The sequence below is a fragment of the Anabrus simplex genome, chromosome 1, assembly GCF_040414725.1.
Source record: "Anabrus simplex isolate iqAnaSimp1 chromosome 1, ASM4041472v1, whole genome shotgun sequence".
In the NCBI taxonomy this organism is placed as follows: Eukaryota; Metazoa; Arthropoda; class Insecta; order Orthoptera; family Tettigoniidae; genus Anabrus; species Anabrus simplex.
The window spans coordinates 1,763,653,550-1,763,678,862 of record NC_090265.1 but is presented as its reverse complement, the minus strand read 5'-3'; positions in this window follow the sequence as shown (position 1 = coordinate 1,763,678,862).

Here is a 25,313-nt window from a genome sequence, read left to right as displayed (position 1 = left end):
GTGACGTCGACTTGTAGCATTACCAATACGAAATCTCTGTAACCTGCCAGTATGTCATTACTATCAGCTGTTTTCACAAATTCTTTTTCAAACCTCACACAACATACGTGTATTTTGACCGATATACGATGACGTATATATCCAACACATTAGAATCTTATGCTATGTTGCTAGATCACGTAACTACGGACTTAAATATCTCACACTTCATTGGTAACATTCACTTGCATTTCTTATATATCGGTTAATATTTAGCCCATCGGCACATACCTAAGGCACATGTGTAGGCAAACCAAAAATTATGCGATTAAATATTGTAAATGACTTAGCTCGCTCATGGTTGGTCCTGGTCCAGCTGTTCTGCTCCCAAATAGATGTAGTTGGGTTTGCTGTTAGCTAATGGGTTGGACATCTGGAACATCATCTGCTTCCTTATCACGGGATTGCTGTCGGTTTCTCGTCGCCTTCCTCTTCATGGCTCGGTCGTATGGTTTCCCGTCGCCTTCCTCTTGATGCCTCGGTCGTATGGCTTCCAGTCGCCTTCTTCTTCATGGCTCGGTCGTATAGCAAGATGTACTGGTCCCCAGCTTGGCCCATCATGTGTATTTAGCACATCATCCTCAGAGTCTTCTTATCAGCCACTAAATTAAGGATTATAGTGCGGTAAACAGCCATTATATAATTATTTTTGACGTCCGTACCTTAAATTTATATTTTCATTTGTGGCTCTCCGACGTATATCTTCGACCTCGTTGGTGTTGATTCTAGTGAATGTGTCTCGGTCGGCCGCTTCTTTTAGATCTTGGGAAACTAATTTCTATTCTGATTCAATAATTCGAGACGTATCTCTTCTTGTATGAGATCCTTTTTATGCTGGGTTGGTTTCCCTTTGCAGAGTCTCGATCAACTGCGCTCCGTATCCACCCACGCGTATCTCGTGGTACTTAGCTGATTCCTTTTTAATACCTCTAATCAACTCTGCTTTTTTTTTGATAACTTGACTTATTTTCTTCTCGTTTCCGACGCTTTTTCCTATATTATAGCTTCTGATCCTTTCTTCTCCTTAAAAATTATATCGCGGTCGGTAGTTCTGTCTTCACTCTCCGTTGGGAAAAATTAAGATGGAGATTTCTTAACAATCAAGTTTTCTACTTTTTTTGTAAATCAATACAGTAGACAGTCCACTGTCCGTTTTACCCTCAATACTCGACCGTTCTATGACGTGTATGGCCTCCTACGTCACCGCAACTGTTGTGTATTCTTTGCTTCCTATAGATTAAATGGGCCATACCTTCTCTCGGCGCCATTTTGCAAGCTGTCGCGGAGGTGTGAACGGGCACATTTATTGTCCCACGTCACGGACAAAATATGTTGGTCACAATATATTTTCCTTTCTTAAACTCGAATTATAAATGTGCCTTTGCTTCTTATTAAGGTTCTTTGTCGTATATAGACTGACTAATCGATTTCCAAAATATCAACTGGTTGTTATCGATCCTGATTTTAGAGATGCTCTTTGCTTTGCTTGACCGTGCATATAATCAGCTGATTCTTCCCTCGTACATACTTAATAAATGAAAGTTTCAAGTGACTTCTAAATGCAAATCTCCTAATGGTATGTGGTTTATTCATTCTTGGCCCCTCTGTTCTTCTAGTTCCGTTCCTTTAGGCTCATTCTCTTGGTGATAAAGCTTGATGTTACAAGCATTGTGTATATTACGGTACTTTCCATTCATGCTTGCTAATTCGTACGCATTGTTTCCCAGCACACGCTCAATTCTATACGGGCCATTGTACAATGGTAGGAACTTCGCACACACTCTATTCGGTGCATTAGACATCTGTACAGTTTCAATTAATAGCAGATCACCTGGCTCGTACGGTGCATGGAATTTCTTGTTTTGTATTCTCTTCAATAGTTTTCCTGACTGTTCCTGTAGTCTTTCCCGTATCATTGATTCTATTTGTTGTGGATCTGGCTTTCTTTCCAAGGGCAAAGTGAATATTCTGTCCCAACTCCTTTCCGGATGTATATTCTTGTGGGCTATACTGGGAATCTGTCCGATGGATTGATTAATGGTATTGTTCAAGCTCCTTTCAGTAATACTTAATATATCCACCCATTTCCAATGCTGTTGGTTGCAGTATATCCTGCCGAACTTGGCGATTTCCCTCATGTATCTTTCTACAGGGTTCGCTTCTGGATGACGTACCAAACACAACGTGTGTCTGATACCTTCATTTTTCATACGCTCGCGGAATATCTCTGATGTAAACTGTGTTCCCCTATCTGTGACTATTTTCTCTGGTTTTCACATCTCCGGGAAGATTTTTTCCACTAGAGCCCTTATGACTTGTTTAGCATTGGCTCTCTGTATCGCTTGGAGTGAAATGTACTTGGAGAATATGTCAACAACCACCAGTATGTATCTTTTTCCTCTCTTTGCAGTCGGTAATTTGCAAAAGATATCTACTGCATATATCTCATGCGCTCTTGATGGAATGATTGGTACTGGTTTATGCCCGCATACATAGTTGTTGTGTTTGACTCGCTGGCATATGTCACAAGTTTTAACTAGGTTCCTGACAGATTTTCGTAATCCCTTCCAAGTGAATTTTTCCTTTAACGTACTGATTATTTTGTCTATGCCTTCATGTCCCGTAATGTTATGGGTGCGCCAAATCAGCTCCTTTTGCAGTACTTGTGGTATTATAATCCTTTTCTTTTTTCAGTTCTGTCCATTGTTTTGATCAATATTCCATCTACAATCTCATAGTTGTTCTGCCATTCAGATTCCGGTTCCTTGCCCGTTAAACTGTCTATGATAAGTTTTAATTCCTTATCAGACTCTTGGAATTCCTTTAGATTTTCGAGTTTTCTCAGTAGTTCTTGGTCTCGAATATCCAACTCGATCTCTAAGATGTGTTCTTCTTGTTCTGGAGGGTTTCTACTCAATGCGTCAGCTAGGATGTTTTGTTTTCCACTGCAATGCTCTATCTTCAAGTCAAATTGCTGCGTGTATAGCATCCAGCGTGTTATCCTTTCGCCTACCATGACTGCCTTCAGCCCAAAAGTCAACGCTTTATGGTCAGTTCTTATGGTAACTGGGTATCCATAAATGATCCGTCTCCACTGTTGTAGCGCGTGGATTATCGCTAGAAGTTCGAGTTCGGTGGTAGTGTAGTGCATCTCATGTTTCCTTAACTTCCTGCTGGTAAATGCCAGATATGTTCTTTTCTGGTCTTCTTCGTCTTCCTGATACAAGCATGCCCCTACACCGACATCCGATGCATCTGCCTGAATTATAAATCTCTTTTCATAGTCTGAATATCCCAGTTTTATGATCTGTTTCATCATTTCTTTCATCTTGTTGAAAGCCTGTTCGGTCTCGTCACTCCACTTCCATTTGTTATTGGCTCTTAATAAATCGTGTAGCGGTGCGGCTGTCTCATTATACCCCTCACAGTGGTCTGAGAAAAATCCCGTCATTCCTAGGAATTGTCTGACGTGCTGGACCTTTGTCGGTCGAGGAAACTCGCAAATAGCTTTAATTTTGACAGGGTTAGGTCTTATACCCTCGCCATCGATTACGTGTCCTACAAAAAGTACCTGGCTTTGGCAAAATCTTGATTTCGACATATTTATCTTGAAGCCAGTTTTCTGGAGATTGTTCAGCAATTTCTCTAGGTTAACGCAATGCTCTTCAAAGGTAGAACTCCCGAAGACTATGTCGTCGACATAACAGTTAATAAATTCCTTCACTTCATTGGTAAGGCTCCTGTCCAATGCTCTTACCAAAACAGCAGAACTTTTTTTCAATCCAAATGGGAGGCGCAAGTAGGGATAAGTCTGGTTGTTGAACATAAACCCGGTTAACAACCGTGACCTTTCCTCGAGGACAATGTGATGGAATGAGGCCGTGCAGTCCATGGTCGAAAAGTATCTTTGACCTCGAAATTTCTTTACTATCTCCTTGATCTTAGGAGCCCTATTACACTCAGGAATTAGCTTTTCGTTGAGACCTCGTGCGTCTAGGCACAATCTCAGTTTCCCGTTGTTTTTCCTTACAATTACGATCGGATTCACGTAGGGTGTTATGGTCTTCATGATTATTCCATCGTCTAACATTTGCTGGATAATCGTCTTCACTTCACTGAAGTACTTCTCTGGTACGTCATATACTTTGCCCTTGTATGGAGTCCAGTCATTTACTATTAGCTTGTACTTGAAATTCGGTATTTGCCCCGGTTTGTCATCAAAAACGTCGATATACTTATTGATAATCCCATACAGTACGCGCTTTCCTTCTGGTGGTACGTCGGCTTGAGCAATAGCCTCCCAGATCTCTGTTTTTTCATCATTTTCTTCCTCCATGGTTATGATTTCCTCAATCATTTTAGTCATTTCGGTGTCTAATTCTTGCTCACCATCTTTCTCTATCGAGGCTAGGTCCTCTCTACTTAATAAGTCAACTTCCTTTCCTTCAATCTTCAAGTATTCCTCAGCTTGCAACGTGTCTTTAAGTTGGATCGTTTCTACTATTTTATTCTCATCATTCTCTATGATAGGGAATCGAATTTCACAATGTTCCATATCTATAGTCATTTGGGAACTCATCATGAAGTCTATTCCGAATATTATACTGTACTTTATCTTCTTCATTACCAGGAATGGGTGTTCGAACTCGTGTCCGCCTATTCTTATGGTAAGATGTGCTTGGGTCTTGCACTCCACTGATTTATCTGGTATGACACCCCTGATCTTAACTCCAGATACGGGTATTATTGGTATTTCCATTCTCTTTGACAATTCTCGGAACAACGTATTTGACATGACACTGATGCTGGCCCCAGAATCAACCAAACAATATATCCTGATATCAGCCACACTGACTAGTATTACTGGCAATCTAAATACTGGTTCCTTGGTGTCGCATCTATCATCTCGAACCAAGTCTTCTGGACGGATGTCCCAGTGATCAAATTGTGTTATTATCCAACTGCTAATTTTGATGAAGTTTTTATTTTCTTGACTATTTACACTTTTCTGCTGAGCTAATGTTCCATCGGCGTTTTTTTCTTTCCGATGATTCGGAGTCGGTCGTACCCCTCTGCGTGTTGTTCTCTCTCCATCTCTCCTCTTCCTTTCTCCTCTTGTAAGCCTGGAGCTCGAGACTCTCTGCCCCTTCGAGGTCACCATTGATGTCTTTATCTCTAATGGCTTCTTCCCACCGGGTTTTATTTTGCCTCTGCTCCATGAGCTCTTGTATATATCTTCTATTTTCTTCGTTTCAGTTATACTCGTTAGGCCGTCGTTTCTCGTTATTGTATTGTATTGTATTTTATTTCGTCCAACTGGTCATACAGTGATATGGGACACGTCAATAATCATATTTACAGTAACAAAGGATAAAACAGTAATATACATGCCTTCATAAATAAAGAGAAATATACAATGTGGTAAAGAGGCACAGATTTAAAAAAAGTGATACATGAGTTAATTTTCAAGAGCTAAGTATTCTTCAATAGAATAAAAACAATGGTTAGAAACAAATTTGAATAATTCTTTCTTAAATTTTGAACATGGTTTTATCTGCTTAATGTAGTCTGGTAATTTATTAAATAAATGTACTCCTGCATAACTCAAACTTGATTCATATAGCTTAGTTTTGTGTGGTTCTATGTGCAGACTGTGTTTATTTCTAGTATTATACCTATGTACATCAGAGTTTATGGTGTAGCTGTTTACATTCTCCTTCATATATACAAGTGTATGGAAGATATAAAGGCTAGGCAATGGTAAAATAAAATAAAGTTTAAAGTATTTCTTGCAGCTTGTCCTCCTGCCGACACCGGCCATTCCTCTAATTATTTTCTTTTGTAACTTAAAGATGACTTCGCTATATCGTGAATTCCCCCAGTAAATGATTCCATAGGTTAGTATGGGATGGACATATGCAAAATACATAATTTGGCAAGCCTTTAAATTAAAACTATTTTTCAAAGATATTATCATGAAATAAATTCTACTAAGCTTTTTCCCTATAAACTCTGTATGTTTATCCCAGGTTAATGATTCATCCATCCACAAGCCAAGAAACTTTGTTGATGATGAGTACTCAATTATGGTCTCTCCAAATGATATTGGACTAACTTCCATATTTAAATTAATCTTATGGTGAAATCTAATCACAGAAGTTTTCTGTTTACTTAAAATTAATTTATTATCTTCAAGCCAGCTCAGGATATTACACACTATATTGCCTGCCTTCAATTTTAACCCTTCAGACCTTTCATCAGCTACAAAAACAGTAATATCATCTGCAAACAAAGTGAATTGCACTCCTTGAATATCATCAACAATTTGGACGATATCATTAATAAATACTAAAAATAATAATGGTCCTAAAACTGACCCCTGTGGAACACCATGATCTATGTTTCTGGCACAGGAATACACATTCTTAATTACATTTTTGCTCAAATCAGTACCGGTATATGATATTTCAACAATCTGTCTTCTATCCCCTAAAAATGATTTGAACCAGTCATAGGCCATTCCCCGAACTCCATACATGTATAACTTTTCTAAAAGCAAGCTGTGGTCAATTATATCAAAAGCTTTTGTTAAGTCCAAGAAAATACCTAAACATGCACCCTTCCCATCTAGTGTGTCATATATCCGTTCAATAAAGTTAATGAATGCTGTGGTAGTTGATCTATTTTTACGAAAGCCATTCTGGCAACCAGCTAATATATTATGCTTCTCTAAGAATGATAACAGTCTATCGTACATAATTCTTTCCAGTATTTTGGAGAATACAGAGGGGAGGCAGACAGGCCTATAGTTACCAGCATCTTCTTCACTACCCTTTTTATGTATGCTGATTGGTTTTCCACCTTCATCTCCTGTAATTCCTTCCTTATTTGCTTCATCACCTCTTCGGTCTTCTCCATCTTCCGTTCCGAATCAGCCTTATCACTTTCTATTTTCTCTTTCAGCTCGTTTATTTTGTCAGCTACCTGGTCTGAAGCTCGATTAAATTTTCCTACTAAGTCTTGCTGTTTCGTGCTTAGTCCTTCCATGCCCTTCGTTATTTCATTTATCTTCTCTTCTTCCAACCTCTTGATGGTCTCCTGACTTTCTGTTATCTTTTTCTTTATTTCGTTTACTTCTTCCCATTTCCTCTCATTACTGCCTTTTATTTCCTCCAGCTTAGTAGTCAGCTTGGCAATTTCTTCATCCACCTGTGCTGTGATGATATTTGGATTCTGAGCCACTTCTGCTCTCAATCTGTTAATCTCCTCTCGCATCTCTTTATTTTTATTTTCCATGGTTTCGGTCAACTCGACACGCAAACCTTGGATTTCATTCCTGACTCCAAAAAATTCTTCAGTCATCTTTTCTTGTTTCCCTTTTAATTCTTGGATCATCCCTTTATGTTCGCTTTCTATTCTGCTAACGATTTCCTCCAAAGTCTCCTTTTACTTCAGTTGCCACTCTTCTTGTTTCTTATATAATTCCTGTATCTCCTTTCCTCTATCCTCAACTTGTTTTTGTTGCCATTCTTCTAATCTTCGTTCCTTTTCGGCTCGTCTTCTTTCCTTCTCCTCTTCCTGCCTTTTCTTTTCATTCTCACGTTCTTGTTTCTCTCTCTGTCTTTCTTCTTCCTGCTTTTCTCCTTCTATTCGCGTTCCTTTTCCTCCTTATGTATTTCTTCTTCGCGTTCCTTTTTCTCCTTCTGTTTTTCTTCTTCCTGCCTTTTCTCCTTCTCTTCGCGTTCCTTTTTCTCCTTCTGTTTTTCTTCCTCCTGCTTTTTCAAATACTCTAGGAACCATATCGGGGTTCCCTCGTGTCTTTCCTGTATTTCTCCCATTTCTTCTTCCTGTCCCCTTCTGGTCTGTACTCTTCCTTGCATTGCCATGTTTCCGGTAAGTATAACTCTATTTAATATGATTTCTCTAAATTCCTAACAGTTTCACTATTTTTCATACGGTTCTCTAAGTTTCCTAGTGATTTCCTAAGTTCATAAGATATAAACACATATATATGACACAATCAACAATTCCTTAATCTACTTATGCTAAAATAGTCCACTATATCAATATTGTACACTAGTTTAAAGTTTTTCTGTTTCCAATCACTTATGATATGGACGGACCTTGCTGGAGAACAGCATCATCTTACCAGGTAGACCATGAGTTCGGATTTATCATTTTGATTTCATTCCGGAACTGATCTCAAGAGAAGAAACTAAATTTCTACTATGTGGCATCTAACCTTCATTCAAATATTCATAAGCCTACAGAATCTTTAATATCTGCTCAGTAACGATTAAATATAACTTAAAATTAACTTGCATTGTTAACATAACCGGGGAAAAATCATTTTACAACTATCAATTACTCCTCAACATTGACCATTTCATTTGATATAACTGTATACTCATGTTTACTACACCTTCCTCTCCTTCACTAAATCTCATCATGTGTCGTGCGAATGTTACATTCCTAAGGAATCCTTTCCATGCAATACCTCTACATTACTATCTATATTCAGCCAGATTTTGTCTCAAACTGTACAATTATTTGTTCTCATTCTATTCCATTGTAATACGTTTCCACGGTGTCCTCTCTTCTCGCCTCAAGTATGGGAGCTAGCTAAAGTATACTAATAATCAATCTCTTTCTTGATGATCCCGCGGTGTCTTTCTCTCCTTGTCGGTGGTGGTGGTGGTGATTATTGTTTTAAGAGGAAGCACAACTAGGCAACCATCTATATATATAAAATAAGAGTTTTGTCTGAACATTGCTCAGAATTTGAAAAGAATTGTATATCTGTATCGGTCATATCCATAGCAACAAGGAAATGCACTTTTTACTTTTCCGTAATTTCTGTCTGTCTGTCTGTCTGTCTGTCTGTCTGTCTGTCTGTCTGTCTGTCTGCCTGTCTGTCTGTCTGTCTGTCTGTCTGTCTGTCTGTCTGTCTGTACACTCATCACAAGAACACGGCTGAAGAGAATGTAATGAAAATCGGTATGTGAAGTCCGGGGATGAGCCTCTACAATCTAGGCTATAAATCATTTTACTCACGCTGAGTGAAATGGTAGTTTAGGGGAAGGCCTAAAATTTAATCATCAAATATTTATATTATTAGTGGTCCTATCGATAAATACTACATAACTAAAGTTATATAGAATTAAATTTCCGATCATTTATGTCATACATTGTTGCCGCACCGGCTTTGATAACACAGATATTCATGAATTTGCATTTTTGTTGCCAAGTCCATATCAACGCCGAGCCACGAGAAAATGGGTTAACAGAATTTAATGAAAGTTGGTATATAGAGTCGGGGAATGATAAACTACAGTCTAAACTATAAACAGTTTTATGCGCCCTGTATAAAATCGTAGTTTAGGGGAAGACGTCTAAAATTTAATTTTTAAATACCTATGTTATTGGTCCTATCGAAAAGTACTACATAATAAAAGTTATAGAGAATACAATTTCCGACCATTTATGTTTTATTCAATTTTATCGTACCGACTATGATAAGAGTGGTATTTCAGAGTCGGAAGAAAACTAAATGTGAAGGCCTACAATATTGCAAGCGCGTAGCATTGATCAACAATAACATTACATTGACCATTGTTTGTTGTGGTGGGCTTTGTGTCTTCTGTTGCCACACATCTACGATAGTTAGGATGAAAATTGCCTTACGTCGTACCGACACATAGGTCTTATGGCGACGATGGGATAGGAAAGGGCTAGGAGTGTGAAGAAAGCGCCCTTGACCTTAATTAAGATACAGCCCCAGCATTTGCCTGGTGTGAAAATGGGAAGCCACGGAATACCTTCTTCAGGAATGCCGACAGTGGGGTTCGAATCCACCGGATGCAAGCTCACAGCTGCGCGCCCCTAACCACACGGCCAACTCGCCCGGTCGTACCGAGTGTAACAGCCTGCCTGAATATTAGCGGGAAGTAGCTGGGGAGTTGGATAACTTTCTTATTTAGCATGCTATTCCTCTGGTTCATAAATTTTCTAATACTACTGGTACATAACACACTGGTTCATCATAGCATTCGAGCTGTTCAATCCGTACTCTGAGGCACTGATTGGAATGAACAGTTTGCATATTTAAGAGAATTATGGCAGAGGAGTGATGACGGATGTCTGTGGCCTGGTCATTCCAGCTCTGGAACTTTGGACTGTTAGATCGGCACCGAAGTACTGTTCGTTAAAAGTGAGAAAATGTGCGGTTTTTCATTTGATCAAGTATTTTATAAAATAACTTTGTCCGGCTCCATGGCTAAATGGATAGCGTGCTGGTCTTTGGCCCAGAGGTCCCGGGTTCTATTCCCGGCCGGGTCGAAGATTTTAACCTTAAATGGTTAATTCCCTTGGCTCGGGGACTGGGTGTTCGTGCTGTCCCCAACATCCCTGCAACTCACACACCACACAACACTATCCTCCACCACAATAACACGCAGTTACCTACACATGGCAGATGCCGCCCACCCTCTTCGGAGGGTCTGCCTTACAAGGGCTGCACCCGGCTAGAAATAGCCGCACGGAATATTATTATTATTATTATTATTATTATTATTATTATTATTATTATTATTATTATTATTATTATTATTATTATTATGACATCGCTACTTTCCTACTGACGTTTTTGTAATGGGCTTTGTTTACTTCAGTTAGGAAATAGACAAGGTCTGTCTTTCTGAGAATCCCGTAGCGAAGCGCGGGTGCATCAGCTAGTCCTCTATATAACACTAATCAGAGGAAAAAATGGAAGGGATACGACACTTCGAAAAATGAAAATATCGGCCATAGGAAGACAAGGGCCACGAAGGGCGTGAAAAGGAAAGACTCCCTAGCCCTCGCAAACCTAATAGCGTCGGGGTCGGAAAAGAACAAGAGTTGACCAAGGGAGGTCGGATAGTATAGATGAAGGTGAGGAGCCTGGCACAAGTAAGTGGAAGCAATGCCAGGACTCAGCTAAGGGCCCCGTGGTCGCCAACCCAAGCTCCAAATTCAGAGCCCCTGGGGCCCCTTTTAGTCGCCTCTTACGACAGGCAAAGGATACCGTGGGTGTTATTCTACCGCCCCCACCCACAGGGGGTCTTCTTGTCGCCACGCGTCTGGTGATCAATTAGATGTAACGATTGATTTCTTAGTGTTCCCGCGGTGTCTTTCTCTTCTAGTCCCCCTTTGGAAGGTCAATTAAATGTATCACATTCCCGCAGTGTCTTTCTCTTCTGTTCCCGCGGTGTCTTTCTCTTCTGCGCCACATTGGAGCGGCAATTAAATGTAGCGGTCCATTTCTTAGTGTTCCCGCGGTGTCTTTCTCTTCGTGTCCCATGTTGGAGGGTTAACTAAATGTAACATATTCCCACGGTGTCTTTCTCTTCTTGTCCCGCGGTGTCTTTCTCTTCTGCGCCACGCTGGAGCGCCAATTAAATGTAACGTCTTGCGTCAAGTCGAACGTTAACATTCTTTACCCGATACCTCCATTTCTAACTCATAGTTGGGCTGCCTAATCAGATGAAATGGGGTCGCTCAGCGGATACCTCAGGGTTTTCAAAGGCCAAGTAAGACATGTAATCCTATTTCAAGATACGCTTAACGTGAGTACGAAGGGATTAACAACTCACGGCTGACGCCTATAGAGACACATGACACATTATAACGACCGTCAACAAATTCTTCTTTTTTAAATCAGAGTTTCAACCACGTGAGAACTGGTCATGGCTAATGGAGTACTTACTTAATCAAGAAATTCTCTTAGCTAAGCAACTAACTTACGAACTAGGCTACAATGAAAGAACTCATGATACATAAAATTGTAGAAAATAAACAAGATATTTATTGATTAAATATTTGGACTATTAAGCTGGAATGCAAGGCATTACTTGACGTTTCATATTACAAATGTGGATTGTGAGTCAGCGCTGGCTCGTAAAAAGAGAAATAATCTGTAGTCTTAAAGTATCTAGATCAGTTCCTTCGTGAAATAAAATTTGCGTATGTACATATTTACAATCGATCACTGGACATCTAAGGTCCATACTGAAGTTAGTCATTGATATAACACCAACATAATCAAGTTGTTATAAGAGCTCATTTTCTTTAAGATTAATTAATCAAGTCTGAATTAAATACACAGTTACGCTGAAATGTCTATAAAGTCCACTAATAAACTCAAACTAGTAATTGAACCAAATCACATCTTTAAATTGCTGGACTGAACTGTATATCACAGATATTTAATTGCGAATCATATTAGAATTGAACGTTGGGAATATTCCAGTAAATTGTAGCTGATACTCAGTAAATGACGATTCACTAGTAAGGAAATCCATATATGTAAACTCGACTAAGCAAATCTAGATACCTAAATTTAAATGCATAAATCCATATGAATCAATGAATAAATTCGAATACATAACTCCATATGAATAAGTCTGTATTAATAATTCTGTATTAATAAATCCGAACTCATGCTTTATTGCCACGTTCTCGTTGTGCATGGATACTATTTACGAACTAAGGCATTTGTTCCTAGTGCCTGTCAAATTAGGCTCCTACTCTGACATTTCCCTAGCTGTAGTTCGTTGAGAAAATGCAAGTTCAAACAGAGAATATGTTACTCTATTCAGCTATCTAACTAACTTCAACATAATCTTTGGCTGTCATACACATGTCTTTTAGGCTCAATGTCCCTTTCTTTCGTTATATTCCATAACATTCTACTTCAATGCACGCTATTTTATCCATACGCAGTTACAATGCAAGCGCTATGTCGCAGTATTCAGACGCATAATATCATATTTCTCGATGTCGTGAATGCCTTCGGTCAAATACAGCTATAAACGTATCGTTGTATACCGATATTCTTTACAACACATCTAAAGTTGATATACGATCCCGTCACAAGCATAATTCTACAATAGTAAATTCTGTTCATACCTTGTCTTAGGTCACTCCAGCGGTGTGGGCAATCTCACGTATACGAATCGAAAGAATGTAGTGTGGCATATATTAAATTGCAGGCACTCAATGCCCCCTACGTAGTGCGTATAAAACTTCTCATATCACTATATAACTCATACTTTTCCTCAAGCTAGCACAATTGCAACCTTACTTCAACATCCGTATAATATCTTAACATCGTAGCCTCAATATTAACTCGTCGCGTTCCCAAATACTTAACCATGTCAAACTACCACACTATGTTTCTTGAAACAACATTTTAAAGTTGCTATATCTCATAACCTATGATTGAGTTCAATGCCCTTATTGCGAATCAAAAATAATGCGTGATTCTATATGTTTATTTTACACCGCGCACAACCAATCGTGACGTCGACTTGTAGCATTACCAATACGAAATCTCTGTAACCTGCCAGTATGTCATTACTATCAGCTGTTTTCACAAATTCTTTTTCAAACCTCACGCAACATACGTGTATTTTGACCGATATACGATGGCGTATATATCCAACACATTAGAATCGTATGCTATGTTGCTAGATCACGTAACTACGGACTTAAATATCTCACACTTCATTGGTAACATTCACTTGCATTTTTTATATATCGGTTTATATTTAGCCCATCGGCACATACCTAAGGCACATGTGTAGGCAAACCAAAAATTATGCGATTAAATATTGTAAATGACTTAGCTCGCTCATGGTTGGTCCTGGTCCAGCTGTTCTGCTCCCAAATAGATATAGTTGGGTCTGCTGTTAGCTCATGGGTTGGACATCTGGAACATCATCTGCTTCCTTATCACGGGATTGCTGTCGCTTTCTCGTCGCCTTCCCCTTCATGGCTCGGTCGTATGGTTTCCCGTCGCCTTCCTCTTGATGCCTCGGTCGTATGGCTTCCAGTCGCCTTCTTCTTCATGGCTCGGTCGTATAGCAAGATGTACTGGTCCTCAGCTTGGCCCATCATGTGTATTTAGCACATCGTCCTCATAGTCTTCTTATCAGCCACTAAATTAAGGATTATAGTGCGGTAAACAGCCATTATATAATTATTTTTGACGTCCGTAATCCTTAAATTTATATTTTCCTTTGTGGCTCTCCGACGTATATCTTCGACCTCGTTGGTGTTGATTCTAGTGAATGTGTCTCGGTCGGCCGCTTCTTGTAGATCTTGGGAAACTAATTTCTATTCTGATTCAATAATTCGAGACGTATCTCTTCTTGTATGAGATCCTTTTTATGCTGGTTTGGTTTCCCTTTGCAGAGTCTCGATCAACTGCGCTCCGTATCCACCCACGCGTATCTCGTGGTACTTAGCTGATTCCTTTTTAATATCTCTAATCAACTCTACTTATTTTCTTCTCGTTTCCGACGCTTTTTCCTATATTATAGCTTCTGATCCTTTCTTCTCCTTAAAAATTATATCGCGGTCGGTAGTTCCGTCTTCACTCTTCGTTGGGAATACTTAAGATGGAGATTTCTTAACAATCAAGTTTTCTAGTTTTTTTTGTAAAACAATACAGTAGACAGTCCACTGTCCGTTTCACCCTCAATACTCGACCGTTCTATGACGTGTATGGCCTCCTACGTCACCGCAACTGTTGTGTATTCTTTGCTTCCTATAGATTAAATGGGCCATACCTTCTCTCGGCGCCATTTTGCAAGCTGTCGTGGAGGTGTGAACGGGCACACAGTCCAATTAATTTTCGTTGAATTTGGAATAGTAGGTAACTCGTGATAACTCCACGATCGAAATGCTACAGGAATAGAAGTATTTTTTGGATTAACTTTAGGCGTTTAACATCTTCCTCGTCGGACAGTATTAGAGTTGGTAGCTTTATATACATTATTCGTACTTTGACCTTAGCTGTATCTTCCGCGTTGGCTGAAAACAGTGCACATTTGTCATCTCTAGAACGAATAAAGATAAATTCAAGTTTACAGTTTATGATTGGTTTCGTGTAGTCTTCAAATAATCCGCAAAGAACATGCAGTGGGATAATTGCATGGAACAGCTTTGTAGTTGCGTGGGCAATAGCTTCGTTTGGTGGTGTAGAAATTGATGGAAAATAGCCGGCATTTTTCAGCGCTAGCATTTCATTTTTAAAATAAGAGGCGAAAGTTTTTATAGCACTAGTCGTACCTACACGTCGAGTTCTTTCAATCTCTTTCCCATTCAATTCAACACGAATTTCATCGAAGAGATTTGCTGCAAAGTTTTGATCGGGAGCGGCTGTTGGTGAAGGTGTATTATCTGCGCTTGATCGAACTATTTCACCTTCGATGTGAACATCAGCTTCAGAGGGTAGAAAGATATGTTCTTGGTTGTGTACAGGAACTCAAATTTCGTCGTTGTTTTCATATTTCGTGCCTGCATATGGATGATAGTTCCTTACTTCCCGCCTGGCAACTCTGTTGTCAAATATAACTTTGTCCGTTACGTTGAACATATTTCTCCTTGATGTTAGCGTGATTGTACACTAAAAGAGACTAAAGTATTTTTTGGTAGAGAATTACAATTTATATGCTTTATCCTGTGGCAGTCGGTAGCATTGTAAAGTGATTACACACGAAAAGAGAGTAATGTTACCTTGATTACACACGAAAGGAGAGTAAAGTAGTTTCCGTAGGAGAAATAGAACTTATAGTAGTCGGTAGTCTAGCGATTGTAAGAAGTCTGTATTTTTTGCGGTTAATTTGTTCTTGTCGCGTACACGATGAGATTGTTTTTTTTAGCTTTACCCTATATTTTACTACTCTGGCTGCTTCGTCTTTCAATCCTCGGTTTTTTGACTGGTTGTTGTAAATTACCACCATGATATTCTTGTTCAACTGTTCCTTACTCGAATAATAGTACATAAGAGTACGCTTTATGTTTTATATGATTACTGTATTTTTACTGGACGAATAATTAACTCTACTGTTACATTCTCATTTTGTAAGTCGATTGGGTTATCGAACTGATTTTCGAGTACGACGGATATATGTTGAATAACACTAGTGTTTACCGGTAAGAAGCTTATAGTTGACGGTTGAACTACGATAGGATAGCCTGCTGGAACAAGCGGTTTAAAATTGTATAACGAATGTGTTTGTTTACCGTTGAGGTAGGAACCGGAACCTAACACGAGATTACAACATATGCGAATCGAGTTCACGTTATTAATTTTAATAATCTCCCCTGAAATATGTAATTTATTAGCTTCATATTTTTGTCGTGAAAATCCTAACAAATCAGCAATTGAGTCGGAAACATCAAAGTCTACGTCTAGGTTTGAAGACATTTTACAGCGAAGATAAGTCTTTTCATAAGTAATAGTAAAAAGTTTACTATCTCCATCTAGAGGGTCATTCTCCTCTTCGAGACTAGGAAAGTTGTTAATTATTGCTTCTTGAACTAGAGCTCCTATTTCCGAAAAAGTGTAACTACCTTCAGGTAATGTGATTACAGTTGTTTTGTCTCTCTTCATTTTAATACCAATCTGGTTATTTGTGCTATTAACGCTCACGTTACCTATTTCATTCAGCTGTGATTCATGGTTAGCATATTTCTCATATACATTTAACAGATAACCTAAGCTAGTACAAACACTGTTCGACACATTGAAATCAATGTCAAACGGAGAATGCATAGTAGGTTTGTTGTTAATAGTAGAGATAAAAAAACTAAGTTTTGGAGTGTACTCCTGCAGAAATAGTTTTACATTTTTAATAGTTAGCAAACTTTCTATTTTTGCCACGAGATCTTCGAATTCATAAATATCTTCTGCCACACTCAAAATAATTTTTTTACCATTCAAATATATAGCAAACTTATTATTTTTACTAGTGACATTTCGAATACTATTAGATGTAAATAGTGCGACAAGGCCTATTTCACAGAAGGAAGGTCTATTCAAATAAATCGGGGTTTCTAATACTTCATCAATCTTCGAGCTTCTACCCTCGAGTGTAATCCGTCTTTCATATGGCATCGTGCACACTGAACACAAATATTAAGGTCGTGCTGTATTTATACAGTATAAAAATAGTAAACACAGATGACCACAAATTGATGAATTAAAAGTTTGATAAGAATGAAAATTATACCGAATGTAACAATTTTTTAAATATTCTAATACCTCTTTAGGGGGACGTAAATTACCAAAACTATCGAAGTAGTACACATACGCAGCTCGTATACTGAACGCAACCCAGTGCGAACCAGATTCACTTATCGGATCTAAATTCAAAATACAACTCTCATGTTTACGAGAAATTTTCGGTAACGTATCTCGCATAAACACACCTCTGAAGTAGGGAATTATTAAACGAAATGCGTAACGATATAGATCTATGTTAGTTAATGCTCTATTCGGCAGGCCTTCCATTATCTTTTGTATGCTGGAGGATTTAAGTAAATGCCCTTTCCTTTGTTTCGAGTAGAAAGCCCTTTCCCACGCATCGCTTCTAGCATTCGATTGTGGCGTTTCATTTCTTTTAATTCTTCCTGTGCGACTTTCTCCTTGTTTACAGCCGATGCTATGCCCGCAGCTCCACTTGCTAGACCACCCAAGCCCGACAAGGCTGCAAATATCGGAAGGAGTGGAAGAAAACCACCTTTCTTTTTTTACAGCATGCTGTCTTTTTTGTTTTACACGTTCTCTTCGTTGATTTGATTTTCTTCTTCTTCTACCCCACCTACTTTAGATTTCGCTTTCATAATACCCGTAACTGCTAGTGCAGCTGCTCTTTCTCCTAATGATGCGTCCTGAGAGTTTACACGAGACCAAGCCTTAGAGGCTAAGATTTCATCTGCTTCTTTCTTTCTGTTCTGGTCTTTGTATGTAGCATAAGCGATTTCGTGTTCTTTGCATGCCTTATCTAATAGATTTATTCCTTGATCACCACGCTTAAGTCGTTTTTCTAACTTTGTCCCAGGTCTACAAAATTCATAACCTGGTATGTGCAATTCTACTGGTAAATTATCTATAGCTTTATTAAGAACTTTGCCTATTATTCCTCCCTTCCCTACTCGTTTACATGGAGCTGTTACAACGTTGCGTCTTCGACGCAGCATACTCAAATAAGAGCTCCTGCTAGCAAGTGTGTTATTATATACGAATTACATTTTTACACGATGTGTCACTGTTGAGTACTAAAATGTATGTAATTTTATTTTAATTATTTTTTGAAGGTAGGAAATATTTATATAAATAAGAGAGATATTTTTCTGCTCTCCTCATTTTACAGCGATAAGGCGTACATTCCTCGTCCGTTAAATTTAAAATCTGAGGTAGATCGGTTAAGGACTTTCGCTAGATTGCATGTACCGTGGACAGACCCCGTAAGTTTAGCTAAAGCTGGATTTTACTACACGGGATACCTAGACGCAGTTAAATGTATTTTTAGCGGAATCGAATTATTTTCGTGGGAAAAAGATGATGATCCGTTAACAGAACACAGAAAATGGTCACCTTCTTGTCGGTATATGAGGGGTTGTGAAGTTGGCAACATATTATTAGATCACCATAACAGGACAGCTCTTCCAGCACTTCTTAATACTAGGTATAGTGTGATGCACGAACCATTTTGGAACTAGATAAGCAAAACAGAAGGTAAAAAAGTTCATGTTTATTTAATAATCAACAATAACTTTGAGAAAAAGAAATCCACTGTACGTGTTGCTCCTGTGCACTCGATCGTTGAAAATTATTATCATCAAAAGAAAGTGATGGTAAAGGCAATAAAACAATCGTTATCTTTACCTGTTGCAAATCTGAACGACACAAAACGTTCAGTAAGAAATAAAAATAAAAATAGTAAACTGTTGCCGGACACAATACGCGGTATCATATGCGGTCCATCGAATGCAGGGAAGACTAATGTAATGATTAATTTGTTATTGCAAACGAACGAGTTACGATTTGAGAATGTGTATGTTTACGCAAAATCATGGTCGCAGAAGAAATACATTGAGCTAGAGAAACTTTTAAAATCTATTAAAGAAATAAAATGTGAGTTTTACCCTGATCGTGAGCAAGTAATACCGCCAGAAAAAGCTCAAAGAAATTCCGTTTTTATTTTTGACGATGTAGCAAGCAACAAACAGCAGCACATGAAAGACTACTTTAGTAGAGTTCGACACCATATCGTGGATGTTTTTTACTTATGTCAGACCTATTCCTGCATTCCCGAACAACTTATTAGGGACAACGCTAATTTCATTATTCTGTTTAAACAAGATGCAAGAAATCTTCGTCATGTCTACGACGATCACGTGAACACCGATGTGAGTTATAACCAGTTCACTGATTTATGTTATCGTTGTTGGTCGCAGTCGAAATTCAGCTTTCTCGTTATCGATAAGGATAGCGAAATAAGCAAAGGTCGAGATCGAAATGGATTCGATATATTTTATGTGATATAAATACGACAGTGTATACATTAACGAACCCATTTTCGAATTGTTGAGTAGAGAAAGAACATCGCGATGGCATCAAACAACAGAACCAGTAACGTGTATGTAACGCGACCATCATCACGACATGATATAGCTACTAAATCATATGTAGATGAAAAAATGTTGGTCAATACAAATTACGTAACATCAACATCTGACGGAAACGTAAGTATTCATGGTGAACGTTTAAAGAACGTCGGCAATCCTATAAACATGGAGGATGCTTGTAATAAAAATTATGTGTTAAAAACCGGTAAGGACAGTATTAATAAAGAAGAAATACAACGTGACATTTTCGATCTTAAAAATGTGAACTAGAAGAGGATGCAGTTGATTTTAAGAACAAAAGGCTGAATGGAATAGCTCCAGCGATGAACGGAAACGAAGCAGTTTCACTTGACACAATGCGTACGCACACTAACCATGTGCAGAGAAATTTGGAGAAACGAGTCAACGACGTTTCTGCACGCATAGAATATGTTGACTCTCTTTTACGTGATATTGTGGATGATCACCTTCCTTTAACTGACAATAACCTCAACATGAACAACAAGAGAATATCGGGTGTGGCAGATCCTGAAGAGGAACAAGATGCAATTTCGTTTTTATTTTTAGAAAAGCATACAAAAGGTAGACTACTACAACTGAATGGCGATGGATCGATAGATATGCAAAACAAACGAGTAACAACGGCAAACCTATTCATTCGACGGATGCGATTAATAAAGCATACCTAGGAAAACATTCAGCAGCGCGTGAAGAACTCGAAAAACTGAAGAATGAAATAAGCAATCAAGAGAAAATAAACGTTGATGTGGGTGGTACGTTGAGTATGGAAAATAAGCGAATTACTAACGTACATAATCCGTTAAATGACAAAGATGTTGCAAATAAAATCTTTGTAGAACAGTGTGCAGCTGCGCGGAGAGAAGTTGACGAGTTGAAACTTGTCATATCTAAACTTCAGAAAAGTTATCTACCAGTAGTATCTAACGGAGAATAAAATATGAAGAACAAACGAATTACAAATGTTGATTCACCTATCCACGAGCAAGATGCTGTTAACAAACAGTATTTAGAAACGTTTGCTACTGCACAAGAAGATTTTGAAGTGATGAAAGAGGAACTGCAATAAACCAAGAAAAGCTCTTTTTCAAATTAACAGTCTACCGTCAAATCAGTCACCAATATATATGCTACAAAATTGTCGACTTATGTATAAGCTTCCCTACACGGGTACACTTACACCGTTAACAGTTTCACGTGATTCTCTGGTATATGCGATGATTAACCACGTGAACAATCCAATCGAATTAGAAGTAGGTACACTAATTGCTGTAAAGGAAGGTGATGAAATTCGATTCCGCCTAAAAATCCAGAACAATGGAATACTAGCGATCTTCCGCTCCATATACTCTTTGAATATACTATATATGAATAAAACAATAGACGTTACACTTCAGTTTATAAAATGCAGGCGAACAAACTGGAAAAAGTCGTGTAAAGGATAAACTAGCAAAATTAAGAAAAGATGTAAAAAATATAACTCTGTTAAAGCAGATATGGCTTTAAACCTACTAAAGTTAGAAGAAACATTTAAACCAATAACTGTACCATTAAATAAACTACAGCGGCTTACAGTTAACTCGAATGGATTAAATGCAAAGAAAAATAGAAAATTAAATAGTTATATAAGTGATGAAGAAGAATAATCAGAAGAAGAGAAAGCTCTGGAAAGAAAGTTTACGACTCTCCTTCAAAATTATATTAACCCACAATTGAGACACAAAGTTGATAGAATATTTGGGGTTCGAGTAGTTCATGGAGAACACTATTTAGGGAGTAAAAATGTACTGTTTCGCGATAACAATCTTATAATTGACAATATTAACTACCCTTTAACTGAAGGTCTCCTTGAATTAATATTTCAGAAATATCCGGACGCACAGCTGTATGATGATAAGGATCTGTCAGCTTACAGTCATATATTAAATTACACTAACGTGCACAGGAAACAGTATGACGCTAGCAAGCAAATGAGAGGCACAAAATCGTTCAAATTTCGAAAAATTATAAAGCCATTAGTAGAAGATGCAAAAGTGAAAAAAAGTAAGGAACACACCAAAATTCGTGAGTGCACTCAAATACAAACGTACAGGAAGAGGATCAAAAGTAGCTAAGTGGAAAAATGAACAAAGAAAGAAGATCGAATTAGTTCATTGGAATGATCCAAACAATCTAGTGGAGAGACTGAAAAAGTTAATAGCATCTAGAAGTGCTGGTCATTCATCACACGAAAACGAAATCTTGTCAATCGAAGAAGAACTTCGAAAATCGAAGTTTATCGAATAAATGAACACTGCGGGGTGGGACGAACTTCCGTTTGCAAATATATTTAAAGCGGTTAGATTCTCAAAGGTTATTTCAGTAATGTATGAAATTGGATATGAAGACAGAAGAAGCAACTGGCAACGACTAGCTATAGATCGAATCAGATTCAGGAAAAGAATAGACGACACAGAACGAATTCTTTTACCCACACTTTATGAACAAAATCAGAGAAGAAATAGGGAAAGAACTCCACGCTCCAGTGCGAAAGAATTTTGAAAGACGGAGCGTTATTAGCCGGGGGATAGATGATTTACATCAAGCTGATCTTGTTGATATGTCACTGTTTTCGAAACTTAATAGTGGATATAAACACATGTTAACTGTTATTGATGTTTATTCAAAGTATGCCTGGGCAGTTCCACTTAAAACAAAAACAGAAAACGAAGTAGTGGAGAATATAGAACGCATCTATTCAAAATGTAAACGCTATCCAAAACATCTTCAAACTGACAGGGGGAAATAATTTTATATTAAGATTCTTCAACATTGGATTACAGAAAGAGAAATTAAACACTATTCGACAGGGAGCAGCTTGAAGGCAAGCGTAGTTGAACGCTTCAATCGAACACTGAAGCAGTGGATGTGGAGGAAATTCTCGGCATGTGGATCGTACCACTGGCTTCGCATGCTGCCAAAACTATTAGATGAATATAATAATCGAAAACATCGTACGATTGGTATGAAACCTATAGACGTCACAGATAATCCACAACAACTTGCAACTGTGTACAAAGTACGGGAAATGAAGAAAAAGGAGTCTCCTTATCCACCAAAATTTAAAGTAGGCGACACAGTACGAATAAGTAAAATTAAGCGATATTTTACAAAGGGCTATACTCCTAATTGGAGTTATGAATTATTTACTGAAGGAAAAGTAAAAGAAACATTACCGAGAACTTACTTGCTTCACGACTATCAAAATAAACCAATATATGGAGCGTTCTATGAACAAGAACTGCAGAAGACAAAACAACCAAAAATCATCAATCAATCAATACTGATCTGCATTTAGGGCAGTCGCCCGGGTGGCAGATTTCCTATCTGTTGCTTTCCTAGCCTTTTCCGAATTGATTTCAGAGAAATTGGAAATTTATTGAACATCTCCCTTGGTAAGTTATTCCAATCCCTAACCCCCCTTCCTATAAATGAATATTTGCCCCAGTTTGTCCTCTTGAATTCCAACTTTATCTTCATATTGTGATCTTTCCTACTTTTATAGACGCCATTCAAACCAATTCGTCTACTAATGTCATTCCACGCCATCTCTCCGCTGACAGCTCGGAACATACCACTTAGTCGAGCAGCTCTTCTTCTTTCTCTCAATTCTTCCCAACCCAAACATTGCAACATTTTTGTAACGCTACTCTTTTGTCGGAAATCACCCAGAACAAATAGAGCTGCTTTTCTTTGGATTTTTCCAGTTCTTGAATCAGGTAATCCTGGTGAGGGTCCCATACACTGGAACCATACTCTAGTTGGGGTCTTACCAGAGACTTATATGCACTCTCCTTTACATCCTTACTACAACCCCTAAACACCCTCATAACCATGTGCAGAGATCGGTACCCTTTATTTACAATCCCATTTATGTGATTACCCCAGTGAAGATCTTTCCTTATATTAACACCTAGATACTTACAATGATCCCCAAAAGGAACTTTCACCCCATCAACGCAGTAATTAAAACTGAGAGGACTTTTCCTATTTGTGAAACTCACAACCTGACTTTTAGCCCCGTTTATCAACATACCATTGCCTGCTGTCCATCTCACAATATTTTCGAGGTCACGTTGCAGTTGCTCACAATCTTGTAACTTATTTATCACTCTATAGAGAATAACATCATCCGCAAAAAGCCTTACCTCCGATTTCACTCCTTTACTCATATCATTTATATATATAAGAAAACATAAAGGTCCGTTAACACTGCCCTTAGGAACTCCCCTCTCAACTATTACAGGGTCAGACAAAGCTTCACCTACTCTAACTCTCTGAGATCTATACCTCATTGATAAAATTTTACGCAGAAAGAACGACAAAGTTTTCGTATGATGGCTAGGATTCGACGCCAAACATAATTCATGGATTCCGAAGGAATATTTATTCTAAAAACTCAATAGTAAGTACGCTAGTATAATATATATATATATATAATTTGTACTCTAATGTCTAATAGATTTACTATCTTATAGTGACCTCTCTATTGTTGCAGACTTCACTTGCTCAAGAAACGGTGCTCTTTGTTTTGATGATGACAACGTTGGACATTACCTCAAGCAAGAAGATATTTTCATCTCAACTCTGCATAATTAATTCGAAACGTTTATGTAACATGTATCTTAATAAATTATATTAAACAAAATTTAACTAAAGATAACCTCTTATTTTTTTCTTCCTAAAAAATTAGACTCCCTTCTTTCTTTCCTATATATAGCTACGGTTCTTCTGTTCTTCCTACTCCTTTACGTATCTGTGTTAGTGCAACGTAAAAATTCTCTTTAATTAGTTTATCTTCCTAAGAGCAGAAAAAAGCAAGAAAATAAAAGGTATTTACACTCACCTCTAATGGATAAATTAAATTCTCCTCCTCCAGGTTCTCCCACTTCTTATTCTTCTACTATATCAAAAGAAAAATTAATGTAAAATTAAAATCTTTCCCAATCCTACAATAGACGATTTCTTGAAATTAAAAGTGTTGAAACTCACCAATTATATCATCATCATCACGTTCATGGGAGTCTAGTATTTCCCGCAACTCCATTAAAATAGCGCAGCAGGAAAAGTAGCAAAATTTATGAATAAAAAATAGTGGGAAGTGCGGCCTATCACGGCGTGAAATGATACCAGTATAAAGACTAACGAAGAGCCGAAACTCTTCGTTAGTCAAATCTCTTATCCTGTTCACAACAGCGCGCTCAAACGGCCCCTCTACTTCCACAATATTGTTTAATTCAGAAATTTCTTGCAGTCTAACTACTTCCCGCAGCGCTACCAGCTTCTCGTACAGGCTTCTTTGCACAGCAGTCATATTAGGAAGCCTTTTGAAACTTTGACGTACTTAAAGCAAGAGATTCGCACTATATATACCCGTTCTAACGGTGATATGTAATTTAAAAAAACTAGTCTCAAAAACCTGCTAGTAAGCTGCGTGGCGTCCCGGACTTCAGTTTACGCATCTTTTTTAGTAGCCTGAGGAGATGAAATCGTGGTCGATGCACGGCCATGACCAACAATGACCGCGAAAGAGGTTAAACGTTAACCGGTTTAGCGAAAGCTGTTTGCAGGAAATACCCGGGATGGATATTCACTACAAAGCAACGTTCTGCTTCAAACATATGTCTACAAAATAATAATTTTACATGCAATAAAATCGTGTCTGATAATATAATGTGAGATTTTCTTACACCTGCATTAAAACTTTTTATAAAACAAGTGAATTCCCTCACATTTTTAGTTAGCTAGCTAGAAGAGTG